The sequence below is a fragment of the Gorilla gorilla genome, chromosome 1 (genome assembly GCF_029281585.2).
Source record: "Gorilla gorilla gorilla isolate KB3781 chromosome 1, NHGRI_mGorGor1-v2.1_pri, whole genome shotgun sequence".
Classification (NCBI taxonomy): Eukaryota; Metazoa; Chordata; class Mammalia; order Primates; family Hominidae; genus Gorilla; species Gorilla gorilla.
In genome coordinates, this window is record NC_073224.2 from 58,087,174 (window position 1) to 58,115,071 (window position 27,898).

General features: G+C 33.7%; 1 protein-coding gene and 1 long non-coding RNA gene across 7 annotated transcripts in view; one reads left to right on the forward strand and one right to left on the reverse strand.

The window, feature by feature from the left end:
* Positions 1-27,898, reverse strand: part of PTPRC (protein tyrosine phosphatase receptor type C) — a 119,868-nt gene that overhangs the window by 90,625 nt on the left and 1,345 nt on the right. The window lies entirely within an intron of this gene.
* LOC109027064 (uncharacterized) lies at positions 6,748-20,379 on the forward strand. The gene is made up of 5 exons (XR_002006196.3): positions 6,748-6,831; positions 8,969-9,144; positions 9,792-10,133; positions 12,394-12,502; positions 20,231-20,379. It is a non-coding gene; the product is annotated as an uncharacterized lncRNA (long non-coding RNA).

Here is a 27,898-nt window from a genome sequence, read left to right on the forward strand (position 1 = left end):
TGAGGCAAATTGACTATTTTTTTTCAGTCTTTGTACATTGGGAAACTTGTCAGATAAAAGGCCTAATATAGATTCAATCATATAAAATGACTATGAGCTATGGCAACTAGAAGACATGATAAACATTCCAAAGCTATTCATAATCCCATTCTTCCTTGTTAAATGCTACAATAGAGGCTGGAAAACAAGAATAATTTCTTTCTCAGGGACTCCTTCCCACCTCTGACAGCAATGAATGGTTATATGTTAAATTTCTGGCCAATAAGTGTAGACAAAAGCTTCTGGGGAAGGTTTCCATCCCTGAATAAAGAGGCAAAACCTCACTAGGAAAAATATATTACCACTTTGCCTTCCCTTTCTTTTTGCTGGAATGTGATGAAAGGTGTGGACGCATAGCATCCCAAATGAGATAGGAGATGCTGAGCATGAAGACAAAAGCCTATCGAATGGGGTGTTGGAAAAGAAACATCAAAATATCGTAAGTTGCTTAGGGCATTATTACGTTTTTGTACTAGTCATGGATTTCATTCCTTTAGATCTTTAGTTGTAGAACTCCAATGTATTTGAACCACTAGTGATCACATTTTATTTTGTTTGATAGCTGAATACAAAGCTGGCTGATGCAGTGATCTACAAGGTCATGACTGAGGTATCTTATATTCATCCTCATTCAAGTAAGATTATGTTTAACTTAAAAAGACAAATGAAAAGGAATCTATTTTAATAAATATATTATTGGTGGAAATATTCATAGTCTACCTTGAAAGGAGTGTTATGTTAAGATTGCTTTGCTTGTAGAGTAATTTATGCCTTTAATTTCTGTGTCTAGTCTTTCTAAGCCAGAATAAAAGTCTGTTCGTCATGATCTCTGTTATAGCCCTCCGCATATTTGAAGGCTGCTGTTATATCACATCATATATTAAGCTCAGTTAATAGATTAACAGACCCTTTATTTTTACATTTACTATAGCATCTAACATGGTTAGCAAATGCTTTTATTATTTCTTTATTTTCTTTATAAGATAAATGGGTATTACATATACCAAAGCATCTGTTTTGGAGCCACTATGATCACTAAAAGCATCTTTTCATTGTTCCTACCTTCTCCTTCCTACATGTGTGGAAAAAACACATGATTCCAGACATACACATGGTTGTCTAATTCTATTGTTTAACCCTCCATGAATAGATGTCCACAATGCTACCTACATCTCTCTCTCTCTTTTTTTTTTTTTTTTTTGAGACAGGGTCTTGCTCTGTTGCCCAGGCTAGAATGCTGGAGTGCAGTGGTGTGACCATGGCTCACCGCAGCGTCCATTTCCTCGACTCAAACAATCTTTTCACCTCAGCCTCCCAAGGAGCTGGGACCACAGGCACTATACCCAGCTAATTTTTGTATTTTTTGTAGAGATGGGATTTGCCATGTTGCCCAGGCCGGTCTTGAACTCTTAGGCTCAAGTGATTCTCCCGCCTTGGCCTCTCAAAGTGCCTATGTCTTTAAATGTGAGTATTTGAGCATATTGAATGATGATGAACTGCCCTTTGCTGGTAAAGACATACTAATAACATAATATAAACAATACGTACACTTGGGATGTCTTTCCAGGGCTGGGAAGAGAATCATATTCTGTTTTTCCATGTTCTCATTTTATCCTGAATGTGCCAATTTAATTATTTGCCAACACGTTGCCAGACATGCTCCCTAGTCTGTGCTAAAGCATTTGTTACCATGTACTACATTGAACATACTTGAATGTTTCTGTCATGTTTACCACCCAGATGGTGAGAATCCAAGGAAAGGAGACACTTGTACTAAGTTCACAGTTTATCTGTTATTGGAAACATATAACTGCATGAAGAGATCAAGATGAAAATATCGTTATAGTTACCCCAATTACCTCAAGGTGGAAGTCTGGGTCAGACAACCACGGGGACCTGCCATTGCAAAACTTCTCTGTGTATGCCTGGGGGACCTGGCTGTTCTGGTTTTTCACCATCTTTGACATCTGCTTGTTCTCACTTGGCTCCTGCCTTACCCTCAGGGTCTCAATAATGACTTCTTGACTTTGACAACTTTGACAAAAATGCATTCATCAAAATTATAACAAAAAATGAAATCTATTTTTTAAATATGATATTTAACTCATGTATTAAATTGCTTTAAAAGGCTGCAGGGCAGTGAAACCCCGTCTCTACTAAAAATACAAAAAAAAAAAAAAAAAAAATTAGCCAGGCGTGGCGGCAGACGCCTGTAGTCCCAGCTACTTGGGAGGCTGAGGCAGGAGAATGGCGTGAACCCGGGAGGCGGAGCTTGCAGTGAGCCGAGATTGCACCACTGCACTCCAGCCTGGGCGACAGAGCGAGACTCCGTCTCAAAAAAAAAAAAAAAGGCTGCCGGGATGTTCTAAAAACACCCCCCACCCCTTGTACTGACTCCAATCCCATTCAGATCCAAAGGGTAACTCTCCAGATTAGGATACCTGGATTTTTCATGGTAGTCCCCGAGAACATTAGCCTTAAGGGAAAAAATATAGCATATTTGTCCTTTTCCTGTCATAAGCCATTTTTAATATGGGAGTATCACAAAGTCAAAAAGAAAGAGCTCTTAAAATATTTCTTCCAATGCTAGAGACTATGTGGACATAAGGGAGAGGCTCAGGGCAGGGGGAGAATAAATCCTTGATTTCAAATCTAGCAACTATCAGGGTTATAAGGGACCTCGGAGAGGAGATTTTGTAGTCTTCCCAAACAGCCTATTCTAGAGCTTCACACACAGGTCTGAAGAGGAAGTAGACATCTGAGATGAAGAGGAGAGCAGTTCCTGGTATATTTCGCTTAGAGTTTTCCAAATTTTCAAAAATCACTCACTATATAGTATTAAAGGCCACTGTATCGGATTTTGTCATCAAGTAACATGACTATTAAAAATGATAGTTGAGAAAGAATTTTAAAAAAACAGTTCTGTTTTCTACAGGGAAGTAGGAAGGAGTGTCTGCACTGGGGCACAATAAGATTGCTACAAACTTACAGGATCACATCATGTCCTCTGAGACATGCTCTCAAAAAGATAGTAGGGACTTAGTTTTTCTCCCACATAGCATCGTTAAGTCTCTTCTTGCTACCGAAATAATTCGTTTTGCTGCCAAAACAGTTTGCAATTATGACAAAATTCACATCCAAAAGATATTTAAAACAAATATTTTCCCATTTTTGTATAGTTCCCTCTCAAATGTGGGAAGATGGTCTGTTCCTTATTTCTCACAGCCACAGGCACCGCCTTCCGGAAACAGAATAAAAACCCACACTGTCCTCAATTATTCAAAGACCAATTTTCTGAGAACATATAAACTTATTTGATATATAAAAATTATAGCAAACATTGTCTTAAATAATAATATTTATCATTCTCTTCACCCCCATAGCATCTTTAGCATACTTTGGTTAAAAAAAAGTATAGTTTGGAAACATTAGTGGTGTTTATTATGATTATTAATATAGAAAAAATATTTTGCTGTTGTCTCAATACTCTGTTGTTAGGCAGGTAACATGATGTCATACATTAATAATAAAAATAATAATAGCATAACAATGAAAATAATAATTACTAACATATATTCAATAATGTTTATTTTCCAATCATTTATTCTTTAGTACCTGTGAGGTATGCACTCAAATTATTTTCATTTAAAGATAAGGAAACTGAGGCACAAAGCGGTTAATCACTCTTCCCGGAGAAAAGCAGTAAGTGGCAGAGTTGGGATTTAAATCCAAGAAATCTAGTTATTAAAGCCTGCAATCTTAACCATCACAAAACTATCCTGCAATCAATATAATATATCAAGGCCACTAGGTCAGCTGTGGATTCAGAGGGTGGCTACTGGTCTCCAATGTCCAGGTCAGGGCTTTGTCCATTTGACTAAGCTTCTAACTGAAGTCTTCTTCAACTACTTCCAGAAGCTTGCCAGTACCTCAATATATTCAGGCTCAAGATTGCTTCCTGCTATTTCCACAAATGCACCTGTGCCCTTTTACACTTTTCATGAAGCTTAAAGCTTATTTAATTGGATGAAGGAATCTTATAGCTAAAAGTGCTCCTGAGAATTCTATTTTTCAAAAGATAAAAAGTTAAAGACTATTATTATTCAAATTGTTACCACCACCAGCTTGGTTTGGCTCCATTAACGCACTGAAAAGAATGAACTTCAGCAAGGAATAGAGGGAAGCAGGTGTACTCAGCAGGGTTCAGGTCTAAGAAATTCAAAATTACACAGAAGTAGTGGTCATAAGTTCAGTCTTGCCTGCAGTGCAATTGCGCAGGGAGATTGTCTTTATTCATCAGTGGGTAATCATAGACTCGTCAGAAATCTATTGCACTTCCTAGGTGAAGAGACGTGGGAAGTACAACACAGATGCTCAATCTCCCCTTTGGCCAGTAGCTCTTGCTCTGGCCAGGGGTCAGGCGTAATTCAGCTCCTCCCTCCCACATGTGTACAATGGTCACATGGCACAGTTACATCAACTGCAGAGAGGGAATGGTTAGTTCAGAATGAAAGCGTGATATGAGATCCTTACGTTGGAGGAAAAACTATAGTTTTCATGATTCCTATGAAAACATTTAAGTGTGACAGTTATAGAAGCAGACATGTTAAAAGAACAGAAACATAACTGTCAAATAGCTAAGGGTATCTATAGTATCTGTAAAACTATTTTAGGAAAGGAGAAAGGAATACTGGTCAATGTGTGGAAAGTGGAAGAAAAAGGCAGGAGTATCCAGAATATGGAGAGAACTACATTTTAGGTTTTTCAATATTCCTAATTACTTTTCCCTTTTTTTGTCCCTTTCCATCCTCCTCTATTTCTCTTATTTCTATCATATAAGCCACTCTATTAAAACATTCCAGTTTAAAATATATATTGACATTTGTGTATATACTAATATGGTCTCATGTTTATACACACACACTCACACACGCACACACACACACACACACACACACACACACAGCTCTCAGAAAATTCCCAGCCAAAATGATCCTAGAATCAAGTTGTTCAGATCAAACATTGGCTCTGCCTCTTATTAGCTCTGTAATCTCAAATAAATTGCCTACATTTTCCATGCCTCAGATTCTTTATCTATAAAATAAGAATAAGAAATACATATACATTATAAAGTTGTTAAGAATTAGAAGAGTGAATAAATGTATGCATTAAACATAGCATCTAGCACATATGAAGTCGTGAATATTATCAGTTATCTTAATGATTATTTTTATTGATATTACTATTAATAAAATAGCCAATACATCAATACATCATGGAAGTGCATTGCCTAAATCTGGTTAGGTTGACTCTGAGATTGCTGATTTGTACAATATAAAAACTGGCTGACCGGTTGGACATGGTGGCTTCTTAATCACCATCGTTTGGAAGACAAGTCTTTGTTGATTCAAGATACCAGGTCCCTGAAGTGCTGTGTCCAGTCCAGAATATCACACATTATAAATGAAATTGAAATCCAAGAGTATTCAGAGGAGGCTAACCGGAGGCAGGTAGTGGGGAAGGGAGCAAGATAATGTGTCAAATACGGAAAACCTAAAGAAGTCTATTTTGTCCTAAAAAATAATAGTATAGATGAAAATAAAATAAATACATTCAAATACTTGAAGTATTATTATAAGGAAGAAAGTATGGTCCTATTCCATGCTGCGGTAAGGATAAGAATTTTATCTTGTTGGCGTATCAGTGGTTCTCAGTGTTTTCTGGAGACTCAAGATAGTCCCCAAGAACCTTTTAAAGATTCTTCAAGGTCAAAATAATATTAATTAAGTGTTATGAGTATTATTATTTACCTAACAGTACTGAGAAGTTATTTTTCTTCTTCTCTCTCATTCTCTCATTAGTAGAAAATTAATGTTTCCAGAAACTATATGGTATATAATATTACAACAGATAGAGAATATAAAAGCATATATGAAAATCCAGGTATCTATTATTCAGACAGACATTTAAAAGATTTGTAAAAATGCAAAAAAGTGACACTATTCCTATTAAATCTTTGTTTTGTAATATCTGGTTGTTTTTCATACAATATGTGCTATTTATATTAATATATTGATTTATTATTATTATTTAATAAATAATTAAATATTTTTAAATTCTATCTAGTTTATTTTACAATAAATATATATAACCCACATAGACAAAACCTCTTTATATTCCACAATTATGCTAAAAATTAGGTTTATGTTTAAGAACGTTTAAAAAGGAGTCCAGAGACTAAAAGGCATGAGAAACATTGGTTTCGATTAACAGTGTTAAGATTTTGAAATCACAAATTTCAAAATATTTCAGCAGTTCAGCACTAAATTAGGCTTTTCTTTTTTTCTTAATGTAGTTTTTAGAAAATATTCAGTGAGTGTGTGTGGTAAGAGGGATATATATATACATTGATCCTAGTCACCTCTAAGGCTTCTTTCAACTCAAAGATTCTGCAGCTCCATTGTGAAAGGAATTGAAAAGAGAGCTTACTGAAAATACTGTTCTCATAAGCCTAGTGTGAAAGTTAGCAGCTAAGCATGTGGTTAGGAGCGGCAGTTTTGGGGTGAAGCAAAAAGTGAAGAACCCCAGTGCAAGAATATAATGCATTTTTGGATCATTGTGTTGGTGGTAGATTATCTAATGAAAATGATAAGACTCAAGGGTTTGCTGTCAAAGTTACTTAGATTTCATAATGGAATGTCTTCTCAGGAGGATGGAAACTGGAGTCCATGTTGGCCTTACAAGTCTTCTCTGAATATTCCAGAAACTAATAGTTAAGATTCTTTCAAAAAGGTAGGTTGATAGATGCCCACACAGTTTCTCCTCTAGACTGTGTCACAGATGACAACCTCATAACCTCTACCTGTTGTCCTGGTTCTACCATTTATTTCAACACAGAATACACGCACACTACACACACACACACACACACACACATATATTTGGGTGTGTTTATGTAAATTACATATTTTCCTCTTTCATATAACTTTATATTCAAAATGTAAACACAGCTGCACAAAAGATAAATGTGCAAATCATAGGAACACAATTCACAAAGGAAATGTAAATAATAAGCATATGATAAAACCCTAAACACAGTAAAAATTAAATTAATCACAAAATGGTAAATTGAAGAAATACCAGTTTTTATAAAAGTAACACTTTTGAAAATGATAAAATTAAACTCTGACAAAAGTATGTGAAAGGAAACTCATACAATGTTAGGAAGAGAATAGAGGAAACAACTTTTCTGAAAGCCATTTGTCAATATATATGAAGAGACTGAAAATGTTTTCATTTTTTAACACAGGAATTCCAGGTCTAGGACACTATATCAAAAAAAAGATCGTATATATATATATATATATATATATATATATATATATATATATATACACACATATATATATGGACATATATATGGACAAATATATATATAAAATATATTTATATATATATAATCTATTTATATAGATATATATGTCCATATACATGGACAATGATTTCTGTATGATGATATGCATTTTAAAGAAAAACTACCAAAATATCTTTCTTTGAAAACTAAAACAACTAGTTTTACAGAAAAATTAAGAAAAATATTCTTGGCCAGGCACAGTGGCTCACGCCTGTAATCCCAATACTTTGGGAGGCCGAGGCGGGCAGATCACCTGAGGTCCTGAGGTTGGGAGCTCGAGACCAGCCTGAACAACATAGAAAATCCCTGTCTCTACTAAAAATACAAAATTAGCAAGGCATAGTGGTGCATGCCTGTAATCCCAGCTACTCGGAAGTCCGAGGCAGGAGAATTCCTTGAACCTGGGAAGCGTAGGTTGCAGTGAGCTGAGATCATGCCATTGAACTCCAGCCTGGGCAACGAAAAAAAAAAAGGAAAAAATATATATATATATATATTCTTCAAAGCCATGTTGGTTTGGTCATTAAACACACGCTGCCGATTTCCTCAGACAGTCCGAACTATCATGTCCTCAAAATGAGCACTGGCCCCCTCTGTCCCTCCACTGCATGGGGCCTACACAAGAAATCCCACCTGGGGAGGGGCCACATGTATCTTTTCCACAAATTTGTCTTCTGTTCCTTGGCATAGAGCAATACTAACATTTGTGAAATATTTGTAGAAAACACAGCTGCCTTTTCTACAAAATATGCAAGTAATTACTATAAAATAGTATGTGTCTAGTGGCGACAGACAAGAGAACAAGGCAGAAATCAAAACATGAAGAAGCTGGTGTCTCCTTCTTAGAGACCAGGTGTCTCCACTAGCCCATTAATTGTCATAATGGCCTCTGAGTTCTAACCTTAAAAAAAGTATATTCTCTTATCTCTCAAAATTTTAATTTTACTTGAAATAAGTTGGTTCTCAACTTCAAATTCATCATTAAGATATTTTTAAAATATGATTTTGAAAAATCTTGTCTGGAAAGAAAATTCTTTTCCTTAGCAGAACGCCACAGAAATGCAGATACTTCCTGCGCATGTCTGTAGGGTAGTACCGTATCAGTTATTCAACTTAACGTTCTCAAATGATTTGATGAAAGCACTCTTTCTTATACCTAATGCTAGATGACGAGTTAGTGGGTGCAGCGCACCAGCATGGCACATGTATACATATGTAACTAACCTGCACAATGTGCACATGTACCCTAAAACTTAAAGTATAATAAAAAAAAAAAGAAAAAAAAAAGATTCTTACTCTAAAAGGTAAGGGATAGCTGGATTTTTTTTTTTTTTTTGGATTATCATGAGGAGCAACCAGAAAACTGTGCTACACTCTCTAAGGGGACACAAATTGTCATAATTTTCCAGAAAGGAACATAATAAGAACAGAAGTGCAATTCCATCAAATCTTGCCACATATGTGTTACATTTAGTATTCTGGGTAACAAATGCCAAACTTTTAACCACTTTTCAGGGGTGAGAGGAGAGGAAAGGACAGAGCCGGCATAGAAAACTTGTTAATTAGTCTGTAAAAGAGCAAGCAAAAGACTTCACCAAAGTTACCACTTCAGGACAAGAAATATTTTTCTTATATAGGAGAGATTGATAAATCATGGTAAACATTCTACGTTATCATTCCGTCTCAAGGAGGTATGTATACATTGTTTCTTTCATGAGCACAATTAGAGTCCACATCGCTTTATTTTATTCCCTCCTTGTATAAGAAAGCAACATAATAAAATAATACTCAGGCTCAATATTTTGCCATTTTTACTATCAGATTACCAGTCATAGTGTCAGTCTATCTATACAAAACATGCTAAAATATTCCCACGATACCAGATTATCTCATAGAATTATAGAGCCTCATCAGTTCATGTGTATCATTATTAATTCAACAAATATGTATTTAAAGGCTACTCTGTAACGATAGGCACTGCCTATACAAAGACAAAGGAAAACATCTCTCTCTCTCTGAAAGGTGCTTAAAGCAGAAAGAAACTAAAAACCAAATAAGGAAGGGTATTCCAATGAGACAGAACAGAAAGAGGTCCCTGTGGGCATGTAGGATGGCTGAAATGTATATGTGCTCCACACCTCTCCCCTGGAAAGGTGAAAAACCTGTACTGTTGCACAGAGCTTGGGCACAGTTTAGTTTAACACACATTCATCGAGTATTGAATCATAATTATACTATTTTTATCTATGGAAGAGATGCCACAAATGTATTTTTTATGGGCTATAAAGAAAGCCAATGTCAACAAGAAACCTAAAAAAATGTGTTTGTGTTCATTCAGGAGTAAAGCAGAGACATTCAAAGATGAACAGCAATTCTGAATGGAAAGAGGCCAGCTGTAAAACGTCATAGAAGACCTGCAGTAGAGATACAATCCTGAGAAGAACATTTAGCAAGAATGGGGTTTCAGATTTCTGGTATTTCCATATGGGTGGAGATTGAAGAAAAAAAAGAAAAGAGCAAAAGTTTTCTCATAATGTTTTGCAACTTCTGCTTCCGGGCCCAGTCAGAGCCCAAAAGCAGCAAGAGAAGTAAAATGAAAACATTGAACATTTTTTTTGTTCTGTTTTCTTTTAAATAATAATTGATTTTTCACTCACAAAACTGAGTATACTTAATTCAGGTATGTTTGAGATTTCAAATGAATATCTATAGTGAATGTATTTTTATTTAAAAGGAGAAAATGGTTTATTCTTGACATCCTTTCTTAGCTTAGAGAGAAATAAAATCTTCAGAAAATAGCGGTGGCTTACAAAAGTTGGATTTTTTTAAAGGAATAAAATGGAAAGCACCAGTAATCTGATGATAATATTCAATAACAGAAAAAGTTCTTGCCACTAACACTTTATCAACTATAAACAGAAAAACCTACTTTCTTAAAGATTAATTATCTACACTGTGATCAGCATAAATGCACAGCTAATTTTTTTCTGCTCTAGTAAGTGAATATGTTGGATTTCAGAATGAACTTTGCTTTACTAGAAAGAGGTAAATCAAAATAATCTACATAGGAATACATACAGTGTGTGTGTGTATATATATTTATATATATACACTATATGTATTTTAAAAAAAAACCTCTTGATTCCATCCTACGGTGGAGTTAGAATGTTCTATTAACACAAGTAGATATTTCGTTTTAAACAAAACTGATTTTTTTTCCTACACTAATTTAATCTCCTTGCCTAATGTTCTTTAGTCCTCCAACAGGTCTGCCTATTTAAACAATTTCTAGTCACAGGATGTGGCTGCCACAGTTTTATCTCCATCTGGCAGAACATAACCAACCTGCTTGAGCTCTCAGCTCCCGTTTTATAGCAACTAAAGTTTCCTTGTTCACCCGCTCCCCCACGCCACCTCCATGACGTGCATTTCTCGTAAAACCACAGATCAGTAAACTTCCTCAGGGAACTTGCAGTAATGTATGACAAAAAACAAACAAACAAACAAAAAAACAAAAAAAACTAGTAGCCCTGTGATGTGTAGCAGAATTCATCAGACTAGCTGTCTGGTCTGGCATTGATTGCCAGGCAAGCTTCCATTGTGCCTTCATAGCTCATACACAGTGCGCTTTCCCTGTATTAGGCCCTTGTAGGTATCTGGATCCATGGGCAAAAAATTAAGTAGGGGAGGGAAAGAAAGGGAAGCAACAATACCTTTTAAGTCAAAAACTGAAAATAATAGATTGCTATTTCTTCTATATGCAAAGGATGAAAATATACCTATGACCCTTTTCACTATGAAATGCTTAATGTTTGTTCTAGCAATTTTTAATGGAAATGACTGCCTTACACAGTTGCAAATGTCTTAGAATAGTATAGTGAACACCTATGATTGGAAATGAATCCCTGTTAATCTTTCAAATAATGACCAAATTTTTGTAACCTCTGGTAGGTACAATTCGTAAATACATGGATAACTCTTACAGGACAAAAATTACATCCTACTTATAGTGAATATATTTTTATATCATTTTGTTAAAACTTCTTAAATTTTTCTAATAGTTAATACTTAATTGTTACTACAAAATTCTCACCTGTGAACCTTTTAAGTTTTTTAAAAATTATATGATATCTCCTTTGTTCATTGTATAGAGTACCCAACGAACTTCATGGTGAGTGATGCTTAGTGGGTGCTTTCTGATGAAGCATCCAGTAGTTTAACCAACTGCTCTAGAATAGCACAGTGTTACTGCTGGGAGCCATAAAGAAATTATTTCAATGAAGTTTGTAGTTTTCAGTTAAGGTGGCTAGGGTAGGCAATTTTGCCCTCAGTTGACGTTTGGCAATGCCTGGAGACATTTCTGGTTGTCACAGTCAGAGCAGGTTGGGTAAATGTGCTGCTGTGTCTAGTTTACAGAGGCAGGAATGTTGCTAAACATCCTACAATGCCCAGGTCATCTCAGTTCTCCAACTAGATTGTCCACAGGGTCAAGATTCAGAAACTAGTCTAAGCTGTAAATCTCACTGAAAAAGAAACCAAGGCTTAAAGAAGTCAAGTCGCTTATTGAATACCACATACCAGAATCTCAGTCTAGTGAAGAGGAATTAGTAATAGAGTTAGGATTCAAAACTTGTCCCAAAATGCCTAATCCAACATTCATTTCATTGTATCAGGCCACAGAACAAATACCTCATAATATGCTGGAGGAATTCTAGACCAAGTTCCCTCATTTTTGGTGTAACAAAGGACAAGTCACTAAATATCTATGAGTTTCAATTTTCTCATTTGTAAAATAGATGGGTTGAAATAGATTATTTCTAAGGTCTCTTGCTTCTCTAAAATTAATTGTTGTATAAATAATGCTACTTTACATTATAGTAGTTTCCAAATTCCTTTTCTCTTTCTTTAATTTTTTTCTCTTTTTAAAATGTTTTGTACAGGAATTCTAACTCAAATTAAAGCAGGAAATATGTCAGCTAATTAAAAAAAACAGCAACTTGAACAATACTTGTCTCTCAGTAAATAGTAAAGACCATCACAAAATAAAAGGTATTCTTATTTGTTATTATTTAATAGAAGACACATTCTCTGGTCCATTTATATCCTGTATACAAATTAACTTATTTTGATGGTATCCATGCAATCTAAGACAATAAAAATAGAAGAAAAAACAGCCACATAAACAGCAAAGTGTTATTACTGATTTAATTGAATTGATTTGACATTTTCAGTCCACTGATATATTTCCTGAGATAAAAGTTGCCCTTAGTATTCATGAATCTGTAGTTCATTCTTAGTAATTTTAACATGAAAAAATTGATGTGTTTAAATTTTCATTTTAATATTAATGTTTTCTATAAAATATTGTAAAATTCTAAGATATTGTTATACATATTTATTACTATTATTACATATTAATGTGAATTTTGAGAAACTTTCCTTTGCATGATTTTCTCAAATTACAAAATATATTATTCTCTTATAAAGGACAACAGGTTTAAAATGGAGCAAGGAGCATTGGAAATGTATTTAAGGGGAGGGAGGGGCCAAATTTGGTTGTTAAACACCATATTTTATTGATTAAAGAGTTTGGCAGATTAATTGCTACAATTGTAAAATAGGACAACAGATAAAAAGAGAAAATATATAGTTGTCTTTTCTTCACTAAAAAAAAACTAGTACTTGTAATCTGTGTATATAAATTTTTGGTGTACCATATAATCCCTAATTTTAAATCTCCTTTCATTATAAAGTGAGAGAATGAAATCTTAGCTATCACATTGTTGTTTCAATCCACTAGCTAATTTTTTTAAATCAGAAGAAAATAAGCTGTCATTTATTTATTTATTTTACTCAAAAAGAATTTTAATCTGACCCATGTGCCATTGTTATTGTTAACCTCTAGACATTTTAACAGCATTTTGATGGACCTTAAATCAATTAACACTATAAAGGAAAACATCTGTGGCTCTAATACATTTTAGAGTTACTCTTAATATTTTTTGTAAGGATTTTAAAATGCATTTAATTAAATAAAGCCACTGAAAATTCCATAATTCACAGTGTGTTAAAATACCAGATATTAAAATCACGTCAATTTTATTAACAAACATGAGGCATGCATATCTGTAAGAGGGAGTTATTAGAAAAGCCAGCAGAAGGAAATGTTTTCTTGCCATCAAATCCAGACGTTCAGTTCATAAAATGGAGGCCTAGAAAAAAGGCAAGTTATGGCACTGAATAACATTAAGAAGCGTTACCCCTGATAAAATTCATGGACAAAATAGATTTTTAAATAAATAATGCTTTACTTTTGTCTTAAAGTAATATTTTCTACTTCACATGTGGAATAGAATAATGGGTGAATTAAAATAAAAGGCACATAATTTCCTTTTCCACAAACACCTTTACGTAAATATTCATATGTTTTAAAATGTAAAGAATACTCTTTAGCAAAAAGATGATCCATGGGAAGTATTTTCTTCCAGACACTGACAAAACTTAAACTGGAGCGAAGATTCCACAAAAATCATGGCTCTATGGATGGCAAGGATTATTTTTTCTTTTCCTTGATCTGTTGCTCTTTAGCAAATACAGATGTTTATAGAATAGATTAATTACAAAATAGGAGTTCATGTTGACAGTGGTTGAACATTGTGTATTTCAGTATTTCAATTTGTAAAATAATTTGTGAATCACTTCTTGTTTTTTTAATCAAGATTTCAACTTTTATTCCAATTCTTAAAGTGAAAAACCAAATGAGAAACTAATCATAGTAGTGGTAACAAAATTTCTGTACTCCTTTATAGTTTTCCAAATGCTTAAACAGTATAACAATTCCTCATATTATTTTGTTTTGTTACACTTAATGAAGTGATTTTACATTCATTTTCTATAACTACCTTACACGTAGACATGTAAACTAAATTAAAATTTAGTTTAAGAGAAAGCATTTTATTAACGCTAACAAAAAAGTCCTTTGGATGCTTTGAGCATAACACATTTGTTCTTGAAAAGTGACTAATTAAGATAGATGGGAAGATATGTACAGTTAAATTGATATTAATAGAAAATACCTTTACAGTGTTCCTGAAAAATAGAATGTGACAAAACTGGCACAAATTTTACATTTGACAACTAAAGGTATTTTTATTATTCTTATTTTCTTGCCTTTGAAGTACTTCTTATATTGTATCTGACTTGTTCTACTTCCAGAATTTTGAGGCCTTTGATCTCTCAGTAGCCATTCCCAATAGTTCTTTCATCCACACCATCGAGCCGCCCTTGACATAACACCATCTTTTATTCTTAGAAAAGGGAAAATCTTTTATTTCAAAGGCTTTGGTGATTTTCCCTCATGGGTCACCCTGAAAGTATTTTTCATCTTCCTGTGGGTGAGAACTTCTTATTCCTTGAGCCTCTGGATGGACTCCTGGGTTCCCTCTCTTCTAAAGTTACCATTCAGCAAGGAGGAATCACAGCTATTCACATTTCAATGTTGCTGATTCCTCTTTTACCTAGATGGAATGCTATTTCTTTCATTTACACTTTATCCTCGAAACAATGACCAAAAAAAAAAAAGGGGGGGTAATATTTGTTTACATAATTGGATTAACATCTGAAAATGGATTACTTAGGTTTGCTAGGCTTTTATTATCTTTTATTGGATAGGTATTTAAATATCTCTCTGGTGCTTACACACAACTAGATTTTTCAGCATTGGGAGTAAATTATGCTTTCTGATTTCACAAATGATAGTGCCTACATGCACGATTATCTGCTTCTCACACACTAATACAGTGTTTGTATTATATGGGAGAGATTTCTCTCAATCTCTTCCCCCTTCCCCTCCTCTCCCTCCCTCCCTTTCTAGTTCTCTCCTAGTCTTTTAAATAAGGATTAAGCAGATGTGCTTAAACTGCGGCTTTATATCTACATGAAAATTAAGCAGCGACAGGAAGAGAAAGCTGCACAGCTTTCTCCTGTACTGAGATTTTTCAATACATTCTCACTATTGAGATCACAGTAAACTGCCAAAACACCTGATGCGCCCTTTTCTCAACTTAAGCAAAATATCATAATACAAAATAAATACCGATAGATCATATTTAAGTTACTTACTCTTTTGTTTTAACCATAATTCTGTTTTCCCTATTAAGACTAGTGACCAAGGATTGTACATTCGTTGAATAATCTGTAGAACTAGAAGCAATGTAGAAACAAATCTGAGGCTGAATAGCCTGGTGTGCATTGAAGCATCATATGGAGTGCCAGGCACATGAGACACTCAATGTTACTTCCCTTTCCTGACCCCTTCTTTCTCAACCTTAGTACGGTATTTAAAATTAGAACAAGGAAAATTAAATTGAACTATTCCCTTTTAGGATATGACAACCAGTAAATTTTATGATAAATATCAGGAAACACAAATTAACAAATTTGCTTATGTAAAAGACAAGTATAAGCTAGACTATACAATGACATGAGCTTGTTAAATGAGATAACATTTATAAAATGTTAACAGAAGTGCCTGGCACAGAGTAAGCACTATTTTTTATTAGCTTTTTCTTATTAGCTAACCACCAGCAAGTACAAAATTAAGTAGCTCTAAAAAAAAGTTTTAAGGAAACTTGCCAAGCCTGAGATCAAAATTACACACAGAGATATACACACACTGACAAAAGGATTTATCTCCATTTATGTGCAGTTTAATTTTCACGATATTAGATTCTACCTAATATCTGCCACATTGATAACAACTACTTTTTAAATTTCTCAAAGAAATGGAAGGTTTAATTTCAGTTTAAAAATAAACCAGTTATTTAACCAATACACACACACACACACACACACACACACAATCCCAATCTGTTCAAGTATTGTCTTAAACAATATTTTAAAATATGTATCAAAACAAAACATAAGCCACAAAATGGTTCAACAGAGCATTACCTTTGCATGAAATTTTCAGTTAAATTTCTAATTCTTTAGTCTCTCAATATATTCTGTAGTTTTTATTAAAACAAATTATGTTAAGATGTACCTCTTTCTTTTTCTAATTGTTAAGCTAGCAAGGGATATATTAGGTAAAGACATCTAATTCTTCCAAATATTATAAATTCCTTAATAATTACTTTTGTAACAATATTAAAGTTAATAGAGATATTTACCAATTGCATGTTCACAATCAACCTTTCTAGGGGAGACATAAATTCAGATTTTTATGTGGAATTTACTGAATTCTCACTATAATGCCAACCCTTTTCAACATTCAAAGCAAAGTATAGTTCTACTTTTTTTCACTGGCTACCTCTTCTCACTATCTTTTCCTAGCTCCTCCTTGTGTCTCTTCCAAATATGAAGTTTCCCAAGGCTCAGAAACCAGTCATCTGCTCCTCTCTACATGTTTATTTACACTGTCACATGCAGTCCCTTAGCTTTAAGCTCCATCTGAATGCAATGACTCCTATGTTTATGTCTCCAGTTGAGACCTACTGAATGGGCCTCAGCCTCTTATCTCCAACGGATTTCTTGACATCTCTACCACCTAATGAAAATCAGACATCAATAACAGCCCAAACATAACTCTGGATTTCCGACCCCCTAATTTGGCTCTTTCCCATCCCAGTGCTCATGGGGAAAAAAAGTCATTCTCTAAAATGTCTTTGTCTTTTCCATGCAGCCACTTCTCTTAATTCTATGTCAGTCTTTCCTTTCTTTCCACCTGTGCTGCCAACACTTGGTCCAGATCAGCATCCCCTTTCTCCATCCTCCCATTCAGTCTCCTCATAACTGCTTCCAGGCTTTGCCTTACTTCCAATCTATTCTCTTCATAACAGTCAAAGTGATCTCTTCAACACAGAAAGATTAGGTTATTCTGTACTTAAGAACTTAAAATGGTTCCTTCCCTTTATACTTCAGGTAAAATTCAAGCTCTTTCCATTTCCATCAAGGCCCTGTGGGACCTGCCTTCTGCTTATCTTTCTAGCCTCACCACAACCTGCTCAGTTCTTACTCACCGTACTACAGGTGCCTGACCTTTCTGTGCCTCGAACCTACCAATTTGTTTGGTTTTGCCAGATAACCTTTACTCTTGCCAGTCTCCCTCACATGGATCCCCATATTCTTGTCAGCCAACAAGTAGCTCAATGACTCTTCTTCATAAGGATCTTCCCCAATCACTCTGTCTAAAAGTGCTTTCACCCCTAAATCTGGGTCTGGCCAGATTAAACTCTACCATATTACACTACTTAATTTTCTTCACAGCATTTATCTATAACTGAAGTTATCTCAATTTGTTGTTTGTTTTCTTTTTATCTTTCACCACTAGGAAGTCAGTTTCATAAAAGTAGTTACACTTTCTGCTTTCTTTACCACTGTGTCAACACTTAAAACAGTTTTAAGCTTAGTAGGGGCTCTATAAACAATTGATGAATCGATGAGTGAATCATCTCATTTAATATCTCTTGCTATTATTTCCATTTTACACACGAGGAAACTGAGGCTTTGGAAGGTAATTCTTCCCCAATTTTTCATCATTGGAAGTCTCCAATGATGAAATTGGAATGGAATCCGGGCAAGATTTCAAAGACTGACTTCTTTAAGTACTTTAAAAGTAGCGATTGTCTGAATCCAACATTTGCACTAAAGTTTCTTCAAGTTACTTTTATCAGCTCCCTGACCTTTTCCTTTTTCTTTGGTTTATCTGTTTCCTTCATATCACCACTTCCTTTCCGTCAAAACTCTCAACTGATGTCTTATGCTTCATTTACGTTTCCTTAGCCATTATATACCTTTATCATACCTAAAGCATCAATAAGTAAATTCAGAAAATAAGAACATGGGTCATTGGAAAGTAGAAATACATAGAGTTTAGTAAGCATAAGTTAAAATCTTATTTTATAAACCAGACTATCTGGAAATCTAAGTCTAAGAAGTCGAAGTAGAATATTTGGCCTAAATTATATGATTGGAATCCACATTTATCAAATGAACCAAACAATAATTTTTTTTGTTTTGTTTTAGTCTCCTCAAAGTTTAGCCAACTTGTCTCTGGAATAAAAAGTGTAGGATGGATTTACCTGGTTCACTTAATATGCTTTTTGGATGACTATGAAAAGATTATCTAGTGTCTACACTTCCTGGAATAAGATGAGAACCTTATGTGTTTTCCATGATCAAAGTGTTTAACAAAGGTCAAGTTACTTCCCTTGCACTTCAAAAACAAAAAAAAATCTAGATACTTTGGTGAATTATTTAATGTTTTTCACTTTATGTAATATCAAAAATGAGTTGGGTGGGGGAAAATCCATTCTTTCCATCATATCACTCACCTCAAGACAGACTCAGTCCTGTCCTTTGTTAGCCTCCTTTTCAGGATGATTGTAACACATCACATCAGTATTCATAGTGAAGACAAATTAATCAAAGATGTCTTTTTGTTTTTTATAAAAGTCATACAATCTTATGTGAATTTTACATAGATATAGAATATGCTAAAGATATAGAAGCAGCTCAGTGCACAATGGTTCATGTAAGTAGCTAAATCAGGTGAATGAACTTACATGCATATGTCACATGGACAACCTCTGAGAAATTACCAGCTCCCATTCAGTCCTGCTGTGATTTGCCCATCATCACACAGTCATGTCTTAAATTCCAGGTTATTAAACTGACCACTAAGAAGATTGAGTAACCGAGTGGAAAATCTAGAATCTGGTCTATCTAGAATCAGATAGACCCCAGCCTTCACCCCACCCCCTACAACTCTCATTTGCTATTAGCTGGTGACCTTGGAAAATTAGAAAGACTACCAAAAAAAAGTAAGAATTTGTTCGTGTGCTGTGTATTTCTATATGTTTTCCCTTTTCTCTCCACATAAACATTTTTTCAGAATAAATTACAAAACAAACAAACCAAAACAAAATAGGACTATTGTCTAGTACCTCTTCACATCTACCAACTTTATTTATTGAATATCTAATAATAATCTACACAACTCAGTGGCAGCACCAGAACTTCTATAATTTAAAAGTCTGCAAAGAAAATCTGGTTGTAACAGGGACCTGGAGGAAGTCTTGTAAGAATATAAGTTTTACTTAATATATTATATATAGATCTTAAAATAGTGATTTTTAAATTTATAATTTATAAAACATTGATAACACCAATAATTATCTGTAGCAAGGTATATTGTTACTTTGAGGAGGAAGTTTTGGGGTGCTGATGAAGATTTGGGAAGATTTAAAACACCATCTCCAAGAAGCCACTGATAGAGAATACGGGCTTCATGGGATAGGTGTCCTCAGCCCAAATTACATGGAAAACACTCACAAAATAGTTGTTTATCAAATGAACTAATAAGTTAATAAATAACTGAATAGATCTAGTTGTCATAGTCAAATGAAATACTCAAAAAGTTTTTAGATCCTGAGAACTGGAAACCTGAAATTCTTATTTTTCTATTCATTTCTATATTTTTCAAATTGTCTAGAATAATCAAGGTTTACTTGGGAAAAAATTGAACGTGAAATTTCATACACAGCATGTGATCAAAAGATAGAGGAAGAAAAACAAAATGTTAGCAAGGGCTCTAAGCAATTTCTTTTTCCTTCTATTTCTTGACATTTTCCAAATTTTCTATTATGTAGAAATTTTTACCATAAATAATTCCCATAAATAACAATAAAAGGACAGAATCAAAATTGTTTTTAAGAATTATTAAGTGCCTTCTACATACAGAGTTGGGTTAAGCTGACAGACCATTCATTTGTTCAGCAAACAGGTACTGAGGACCTGCAGGCACTGGCAAATAAGCAGAGACCCAGTGATAGCCTACATGAGCTCACCAGTTGCCGCAAGAGAGCCCGGTAAAGAGAACTCCAAGAGAATTATTCAAAGGATCATCACAGCAGAAGAATGCCTATGCAGGTGTGAAAGGGGCTGAAGAGCAAGGGTTATACAAGTGGGATGGGGGCTGTCTATAGGACATGATCTTTAAAGTAAATTTGAATAGAATTTATAATTTGCACCATTGATAAAAAGATGTGGAGAGAAGGAAAAACAGCATGGCCAACAGTAGGAAGACCAAACAAGGTCACATTTTTAGAAAAATGCAAGTTACAAAAAGAGTCACAAAGTGGTTACAGATAAAGCTAGACAAATCTGAAGAGATTCAATTATATATGTGTGTGCAATGCTAATTGCTTTTATTTTTCCTAAATGCACAAAGACCAAAGTAGGATGATTTGACACTTTCCCCACACACCATTTTACATTGAGAAGATTTTAAGCTTATCACCTTGATTCTTCTCTTTACTTTTTGCTCCAATAATGAATAAGAAATTGGTACTAAGTGTGAAAGCTAATAAGAGGAATACCATACAAACGAATGAGAATTAAAACATAATAATTCCAGGCTATCAAGCAGTCTTAAAAGTGTTTCTAAAGTTTCTATTGGCTAGATAAGAAATAATCAAAAGTCTTAAAATTTCAAAATGAATCTAGCTCAAAGAGCTGTCAATCTCCACATTAATGTCACTGATAGAAATTTCAACACAACAAAAAATTGAGAATGGTTAATATTGCCCAATTTAAGTTTGACAAAAATGAAAAATTACATAAATTATATTTTTTGTAGCATTGAGACACAAAACCAATTAAAAAAACTAAACTAGCAGTAGCCAAAACTACACACAGAAAATGTTTCTGGCCAAAGAGAAGAATTAAAATGGTTTTGGAAAATTTAGATCTGTATTGTTTGAAAAGAAGAATTACCTTTAGAAAAGTAATAATCACAAAGGAAAATTCCAAGCCTAAGCTATATTCAGTAGAACTTGACATGGGTAAAACGGATTCATGAATCTAATAGTTATTGTAAAAATTAAATGAAAGTGATGCTGCTAAACATTAGTTCAGTAAAATTAAAATTAAAATGGAAAAACTGCCAAGGATTTCACTAGGTAATATATATATAATCATCAGGGAATTAAATTGGTCTAATGGAGTTTTTTTCCTCCAAAATTTATCTTTAAGGAAAACTCATAAATGTTGGTATATTCTAATTAAATATTTGTTTTCATAAAAGTTGAGCCAAAACATACTTGGTATCAAATCACGGGTTCAGTATATTTTCTACCAATAGGAGCTTTTAAAAGAGGAATGGACAAAGGTGAGTTCTGCCTTTTACAAAGATTATCCTGGTAATGGTGGGTATGGACACAGTAAGGATTGAAGGTAGGTGAGACTTCAGGATATTTTCACACTAAGAAATCCCTGGCAAAGTAGAAGTGTGTGGATTTACAAACTACTTAGACTGTAGAATCTGGAGAAGCCTGAAAAATCTCTGAAATAAATAATGCAAAGTTAAAAGAATTCAAAGGCCTATAAGGGATTATGCCTCTATCACTTAACCTTAAACTATCCCTTTATCTGCTCACAGTGTCTGAAAGGAAGAGATATCATTTGGAATCAAGTTTATGCTAAAGGGCTATGTGCTCTGATTTCATGGACTCACATGAAAAAATTTACTTCTCATAGTATCACATAATTTCAAAGCATTTTCACAAATATTATAACTTTTAATGCTTACAACACTTTATAGATGAGGAAATTGGGTCTCAAGGGTGAAAATTCATTTAGCTAAAAATCACAAGATTCATAGAGTTAGATTTTCAAAATATTTATCACTACAAATGTCATGATGTTTCCCAGCTTGGAGTGGTTTCTGCCTCATTTTCTATTATGCTTAATATGTTTTATCAATAAATTATTATATTTTTCATCAAGTGGATGTGTTTAAAATATAGTGGCCACACTGTATTGCCATGATATTTATTGTGATTTTGATATTGTCTCTTAGCATCATTGTTATTTGTATAGGTTTCCCCAAACTATCTCTTGAATGCCCACAGACAAATTGTACTTTAATTTAAAATGCAGAGAATGTCTTCTTGTCTATCAGTGATTTCTATCAAGTTTGCTATACCAGCTGTTCATATCCTAATACGTATGAGTGTGTTACCTGAGTTACCCTCAACTTTTGCCTTCTACTCCTACATTAGCAAATCCCTATTTTGGAGGGTGGATGGTTTTCTTCCAGGTATGCACATTTTGATTATTTTCTTAAATAAATGAATGATGATCATTTATACTTCAGTATAATTGCATTGTAATTACAGTTTTATAATAAATACCCTGTATAGTATAAACTGAAGTTTCAGTTAGGTGGCTTTTTCCTTTCAGACACTTGACTCATTTTTAGAGGAAATAAATATTGAATCTTTAAATACTATAGAGTTAAGCACCATAGAATATATTTGTTTAAGCTTGGTCTCTACTAAAAACTCTAATAAAAACTGATAATTTTGCTGATTGTCTTTTAAGAAATCAATCAATTGAAGGTACTATGAATGGATATAGAAGATGCTTGTTTACTTCACTAATATTGACTTTATGTGTATTTATTCTTGTCCTGGATGAAAGAGTAGGAAAGCTTTTGTTTCTCTATTTGTTCTTGTTTTTTGTTGTGATTCCTGAACATATAATTCTCTGCTTATAGTAGTCATTCCTAGACTCTTTTAACAGACTGATATTGAAGTAGCACACTGACATACAAACAGGAATGAAGATTAAATATTTTAGACAATAATTAGATATTTTCTAATATAAATATTGGTTAGAGCCATGTACACAAAATCCAGTGATTGCCATAATTTTTATTCCTGTATATTTGGGTATTATATAGAAATAGGCATCAAATCATATTGCTAAAGTCTTGCCATATTTTTTTTCTGGTGTATCATATCTTAAAAAGTGGGGTCTTTATGTATGCAAAAGTCATAGCACTAACCCTTTGGTAAAAGGCCACTGCTATGGGATTGAGTGTCTAGTACTTACAAAGATATTTAGACTAGACAGAAATTAATTTTAAACTGAAGATATGTTAAATTTCCATTCTAATTGTTTCCCATGTAAATAACTACTTAAATCTATAAGATGTCTAGAAAAAAAAATCAAAGGTCAGCACTGATGAAAAATTTCTCTCTCTGCACCAAAGTGACATATACACACATGGTCTGAAGATGAAACCTTGCCTTTGTGAACATTATGTATTTACTAAGAGAATGAATCAACCTCAGTACAAATCTCTGCCCCTTACCTACTCAGATTGACATTCATCACCACACTATCTGAAAAGAAATTATTCCCAGCTCTCTACAAACTTTTGGCGTGCAAATAATGCAACACCTAGGGTGCACCATATTCCATCTGCCCTTGCAAGCAATCCCAGAGCACTAGCATCAGTGTTCAAACCAGCAATTGCCATGACTGGACCTGATCTGTTTGTGTTATCACTCCGCTACATTTGTATTTCCCTCCCATTCCTTGCTTTTTCTCCTATGGGTATGTGTATCTGAAAAATAAAATTGACCCTCCAAATTACATTACCTAGAGTGTCCAAAGAGCAGATCAAAGAAAATTTAGGAAAAACATTCTCAAACTATGAACTTTTAGGAAGTCAGGAGGATCTTTCCAGACAAGAGGTGAGATAAGGAGAGTAAGAAAGGGAGCAAAGAAAAAACAAACAAATAAACAAACAAAAACAAAAAGGCAAGACTGTAAACATCTAGATCCAAAATCAACTTAATTTAATCTGGACAAAATAGTCTTGCTGTCTTCATCCTCCCACTTCGCCTCTGGTTAATTTTTTTATCTCATATTCTCCCTCTTTTTGACTTCCCTCTTTGAAAATTTTCCTTTCCTTTGTCACTACAATCTGCAGTTTTATTTTTTTTAATCTATGATTTATTCAGTGTCTGGTGAAAAATTAGATATGGGAACTATGCGTTTATGCCTTTTGTGTCTCCTATACCTGATTTCATGTAGGTTACAATGTCAAGAAATCCACTAATTCACATGTCATCATCATCATCAATCATCATCACAAAAAAGAGCAGATTGAAATGACTTGAAAAATGCCAAGAAAAGGTGATAAAAAGTGTGCAATTCAATGGAAATATTTTGTGGCAAAAGTGACATAAGAGAACATAATAGAAGAAGTAGGATTTGCCCAGAACCTTAAACACCTTGAGAAAGTATAGAGGTGGGTGTTAAAACTACCTCCTGTTTGTTTTCTTTTAATCAATCATAGAAGAAAAGGAAAGAAAGAAAGAAAGAAAGAAAGAAAGAAAGAAAGAAAGAAAGAAAGAAAGAGAGAGAGAGAGAGAGAGAGAAAGAAAGAAAGAAAGAAAGAAAGAAAGAAAGAAAGAAAGAAAGAAAGAAAGAAAGAAAAGAAAAAAGATCCCTTCCCAGCTCCAGGCCTAGCCCCCAGATCATTAGTGGAACCAGTTTCTCTGGCAAAAAAGATTAGAATTTATACCAAAGCCAATGAGAAGAAATCAGTAACCCTTCACTTTTTATTTTACTTTTTAAGCTGTATATTACATTAAAAAAAGGATGAGACTTCAGACTGATTAAAAAACTATTACAATTTTACAGGTGAGAAATAATAAAGCCATGAATTAAGATGATGGCAATGGAGGTGTCAAAGCAAGAAGTTATTAGAGATTATTACAAAGCAAAATTTCAGGACTTGGGGGGCATGTTAATGTCTGGATTTAGGAAAGGTAGTAAGTTCCGTGTTTCTGAGGGATGAGTCTAGAGATGGAGAATCAGAGTGATCAACACATAGTAGGCAATGATACGTAACCAAATGGAGAAAAGAGAACACAGGCGAAGGTCTGAAGTTCATGGGAACGCCAAATAGACAAACATGGAGAACCGATAGATAGATAGATAGATAGATAGATAGATAGATAGATAGATAGATAGACAGATAGACTGACTAGTATATAAAACCCACCAATATATAACTAGTTTATGTGTGAGTATCTACATAAAGAAATATATGTTCAAGTATATGAACAATGTAGAAACATCTATATTTCTATACTGGTTAATTGTCACTGGTGAGAGGATAGCAAATAGTCCAGAACAAAGAAAGAACTAAGTTCAAGCTAACTACTCTGCCCCTATACTTACTTACACAGAACAAAAGAGAAAAAGATAATATAGGCCCTAGCCCGTAGTCTTTCCTCTAACAAAGTACATTTCAAACTTTAGCAATGATAAAGGTCACAGGCAGGTTTTTAGTAGGACATTTTTTTTCAAATTAATAAGTAATTCTAATCACATTCCCAAATCTCTAAATTATGGAGTATTTAGAACTTAATAGGACTGCTTACCAAATTCAATTAAATAATTTTCATTGAATGTCTGTGATGTGCAAGGCACAGTCCATGTTTATAACATGAGCTATATATTTTTAATACAGATGGAAAAATGAAGAATTATGTCCAGGAAATGAGTCTTAACTGTTATGACTCATAACAAAACTAATCATATACCTCACATACCATAACTCATATACTCCTAACTGCCATGCTATAGTGTGGTAGATCTGCCTGGCATTACAACTTTATTAGAACCAGAGAACACTCACCCTCACCTGCCTTCTTAAAACCATCATTGTCCCCTAACATTATTTAGAAATTCTAAACAAAGTTTGGCTTCCAGTTGCCATGGCAAAGAGGCACAGAGCAAGAGGATTAGGAAGTCTTGAGTAAAACTGAACCCTGCCTGGTTGTTGCCCTGGCAAAGATTAACTTTGGCCTTGTCCGTGTGTGCATTTTAGAGATTAAATAAAATATTTGAATTGTGCATAGAGTTACCATTGATGGCTCTCTACATTTGGCTCTATTTCTTTATGCCTTTACAGCATACAATATAAATTTTGTTCCCCAAAAGTTTATTATTTCCTGTAGGCACTAAACTAATTTTAACACGTTAAAATGAAACATAGAATCCAACTCATTTGTTGCTAAAAAAGAAAAATAAATAATTTAAAGCATTAAGAATTTTCTAAATTATACATTAAATCACAAAATGTTTCTTGCAACTTGAAAGGATTATAAACAATATTTGCAGATACAAATGATTATATCTGTATATGCTTTTCCACAAATAAGCATATATCTCAGGGAGTCTACAAATGTCTTTTAGAAAAATGTTTGCTCTCAATATTTATGTGAGCAACTGAAGATAAACTTGAGTTTTCAAAATAAATTTATGTATATCCATTTATTTGCTATGGTATAAATCATTCAGCAAAGTTGATATAAAGGTTTCTAGACCCCATCATATTATTTCAATTATAAATTCAAAGATGTGTCTTATGGTTAAAAAAAAATCCTGTAATAGAATGAGTTGAATTTTTATTCACAAAGGAAATATTTCACACTCTGATTTAAGCATATAATAGGATATTTGGTCTATTCGGGAGGTTGGGAAGTTTGCCTGCAATAAAAAGCAATGGAGCTAGACCTGAAGAAAATAATAGAAGTTAAATGAATATGAAGAGAAGAAAAATATTCTGGCTTACAAAACGTCTCAGTATTTCTTTATGCTCATTTAAAAACGCTTTTTGACATTTCCTGAGTGGGAATTTTAAATGAAAATCTGTTCTGATTTGTGATAATATACATATATCACTTCATTGAAATTATTATTCTTTATAATTTACTTTTTATTATCATAAGCTTTAAAGGGATGGTAACTTGATAAACATTTTCTGTACTAAGACAAATGCTGCAACTATATAGATTTTTTTAAAAATTCACCTTTGCAATAAAAAGCAAAACAGCCACAACAACAACAACAAAAATCTTATGTTGTTTTTCTTTCCTCTCTCTTAGGTTACTCCAAATAGAAATTGTCAATGTAACATGCTCAAGAGGTAGCTACTTCCCTGACTTTCAGAGGAAAGAAGAACGGTAAAAGTCAAAAAAAGACTTCAAAGAGAATTGTAATAAGCAAGTTGTTTTAAAATACTTTTTATACTTTTTGGAATTTCTACAAAAATTTTATTTTCAATGTCCTTTTAGATACTACATCATAAAGAGAAACATTAAATATTAATTATTAGTTACATTCTATAATCTATTGAAATGTACTCATGATTCATATTGACGCCGCTCAAGAACTATCCATTGAATAGACCATAAACGTGCAAAGATTTCAAACTTTAATAGGCACTGGAAGTCCAATTAGTTGCATTTTCCTACTGAATACAGCATTTGCATGATTTTTAAGAGTTTAAATATTTCTATCTCATCAAGGCTGTAATATTTACCCACCACCCAGGAAGGGCGGTGGCTCCACAAGAATTTCTAAAGCAAAAATGTATTAAAACTATTAACAAGAAACTAAAAACTTGATTTAAAATACATTCTGTGATAAAAATTGCAGAAAGTTAATATTTTACTAAATATCTCAATATATTTTTGAACTATTATATACCCAAGTATTCAATAAAATATGTCAATTAAATTCAAAATTTGAGGAAGCAAACTTCAGGTCTGAAAAGAGGGAGTGGCTTACATACAA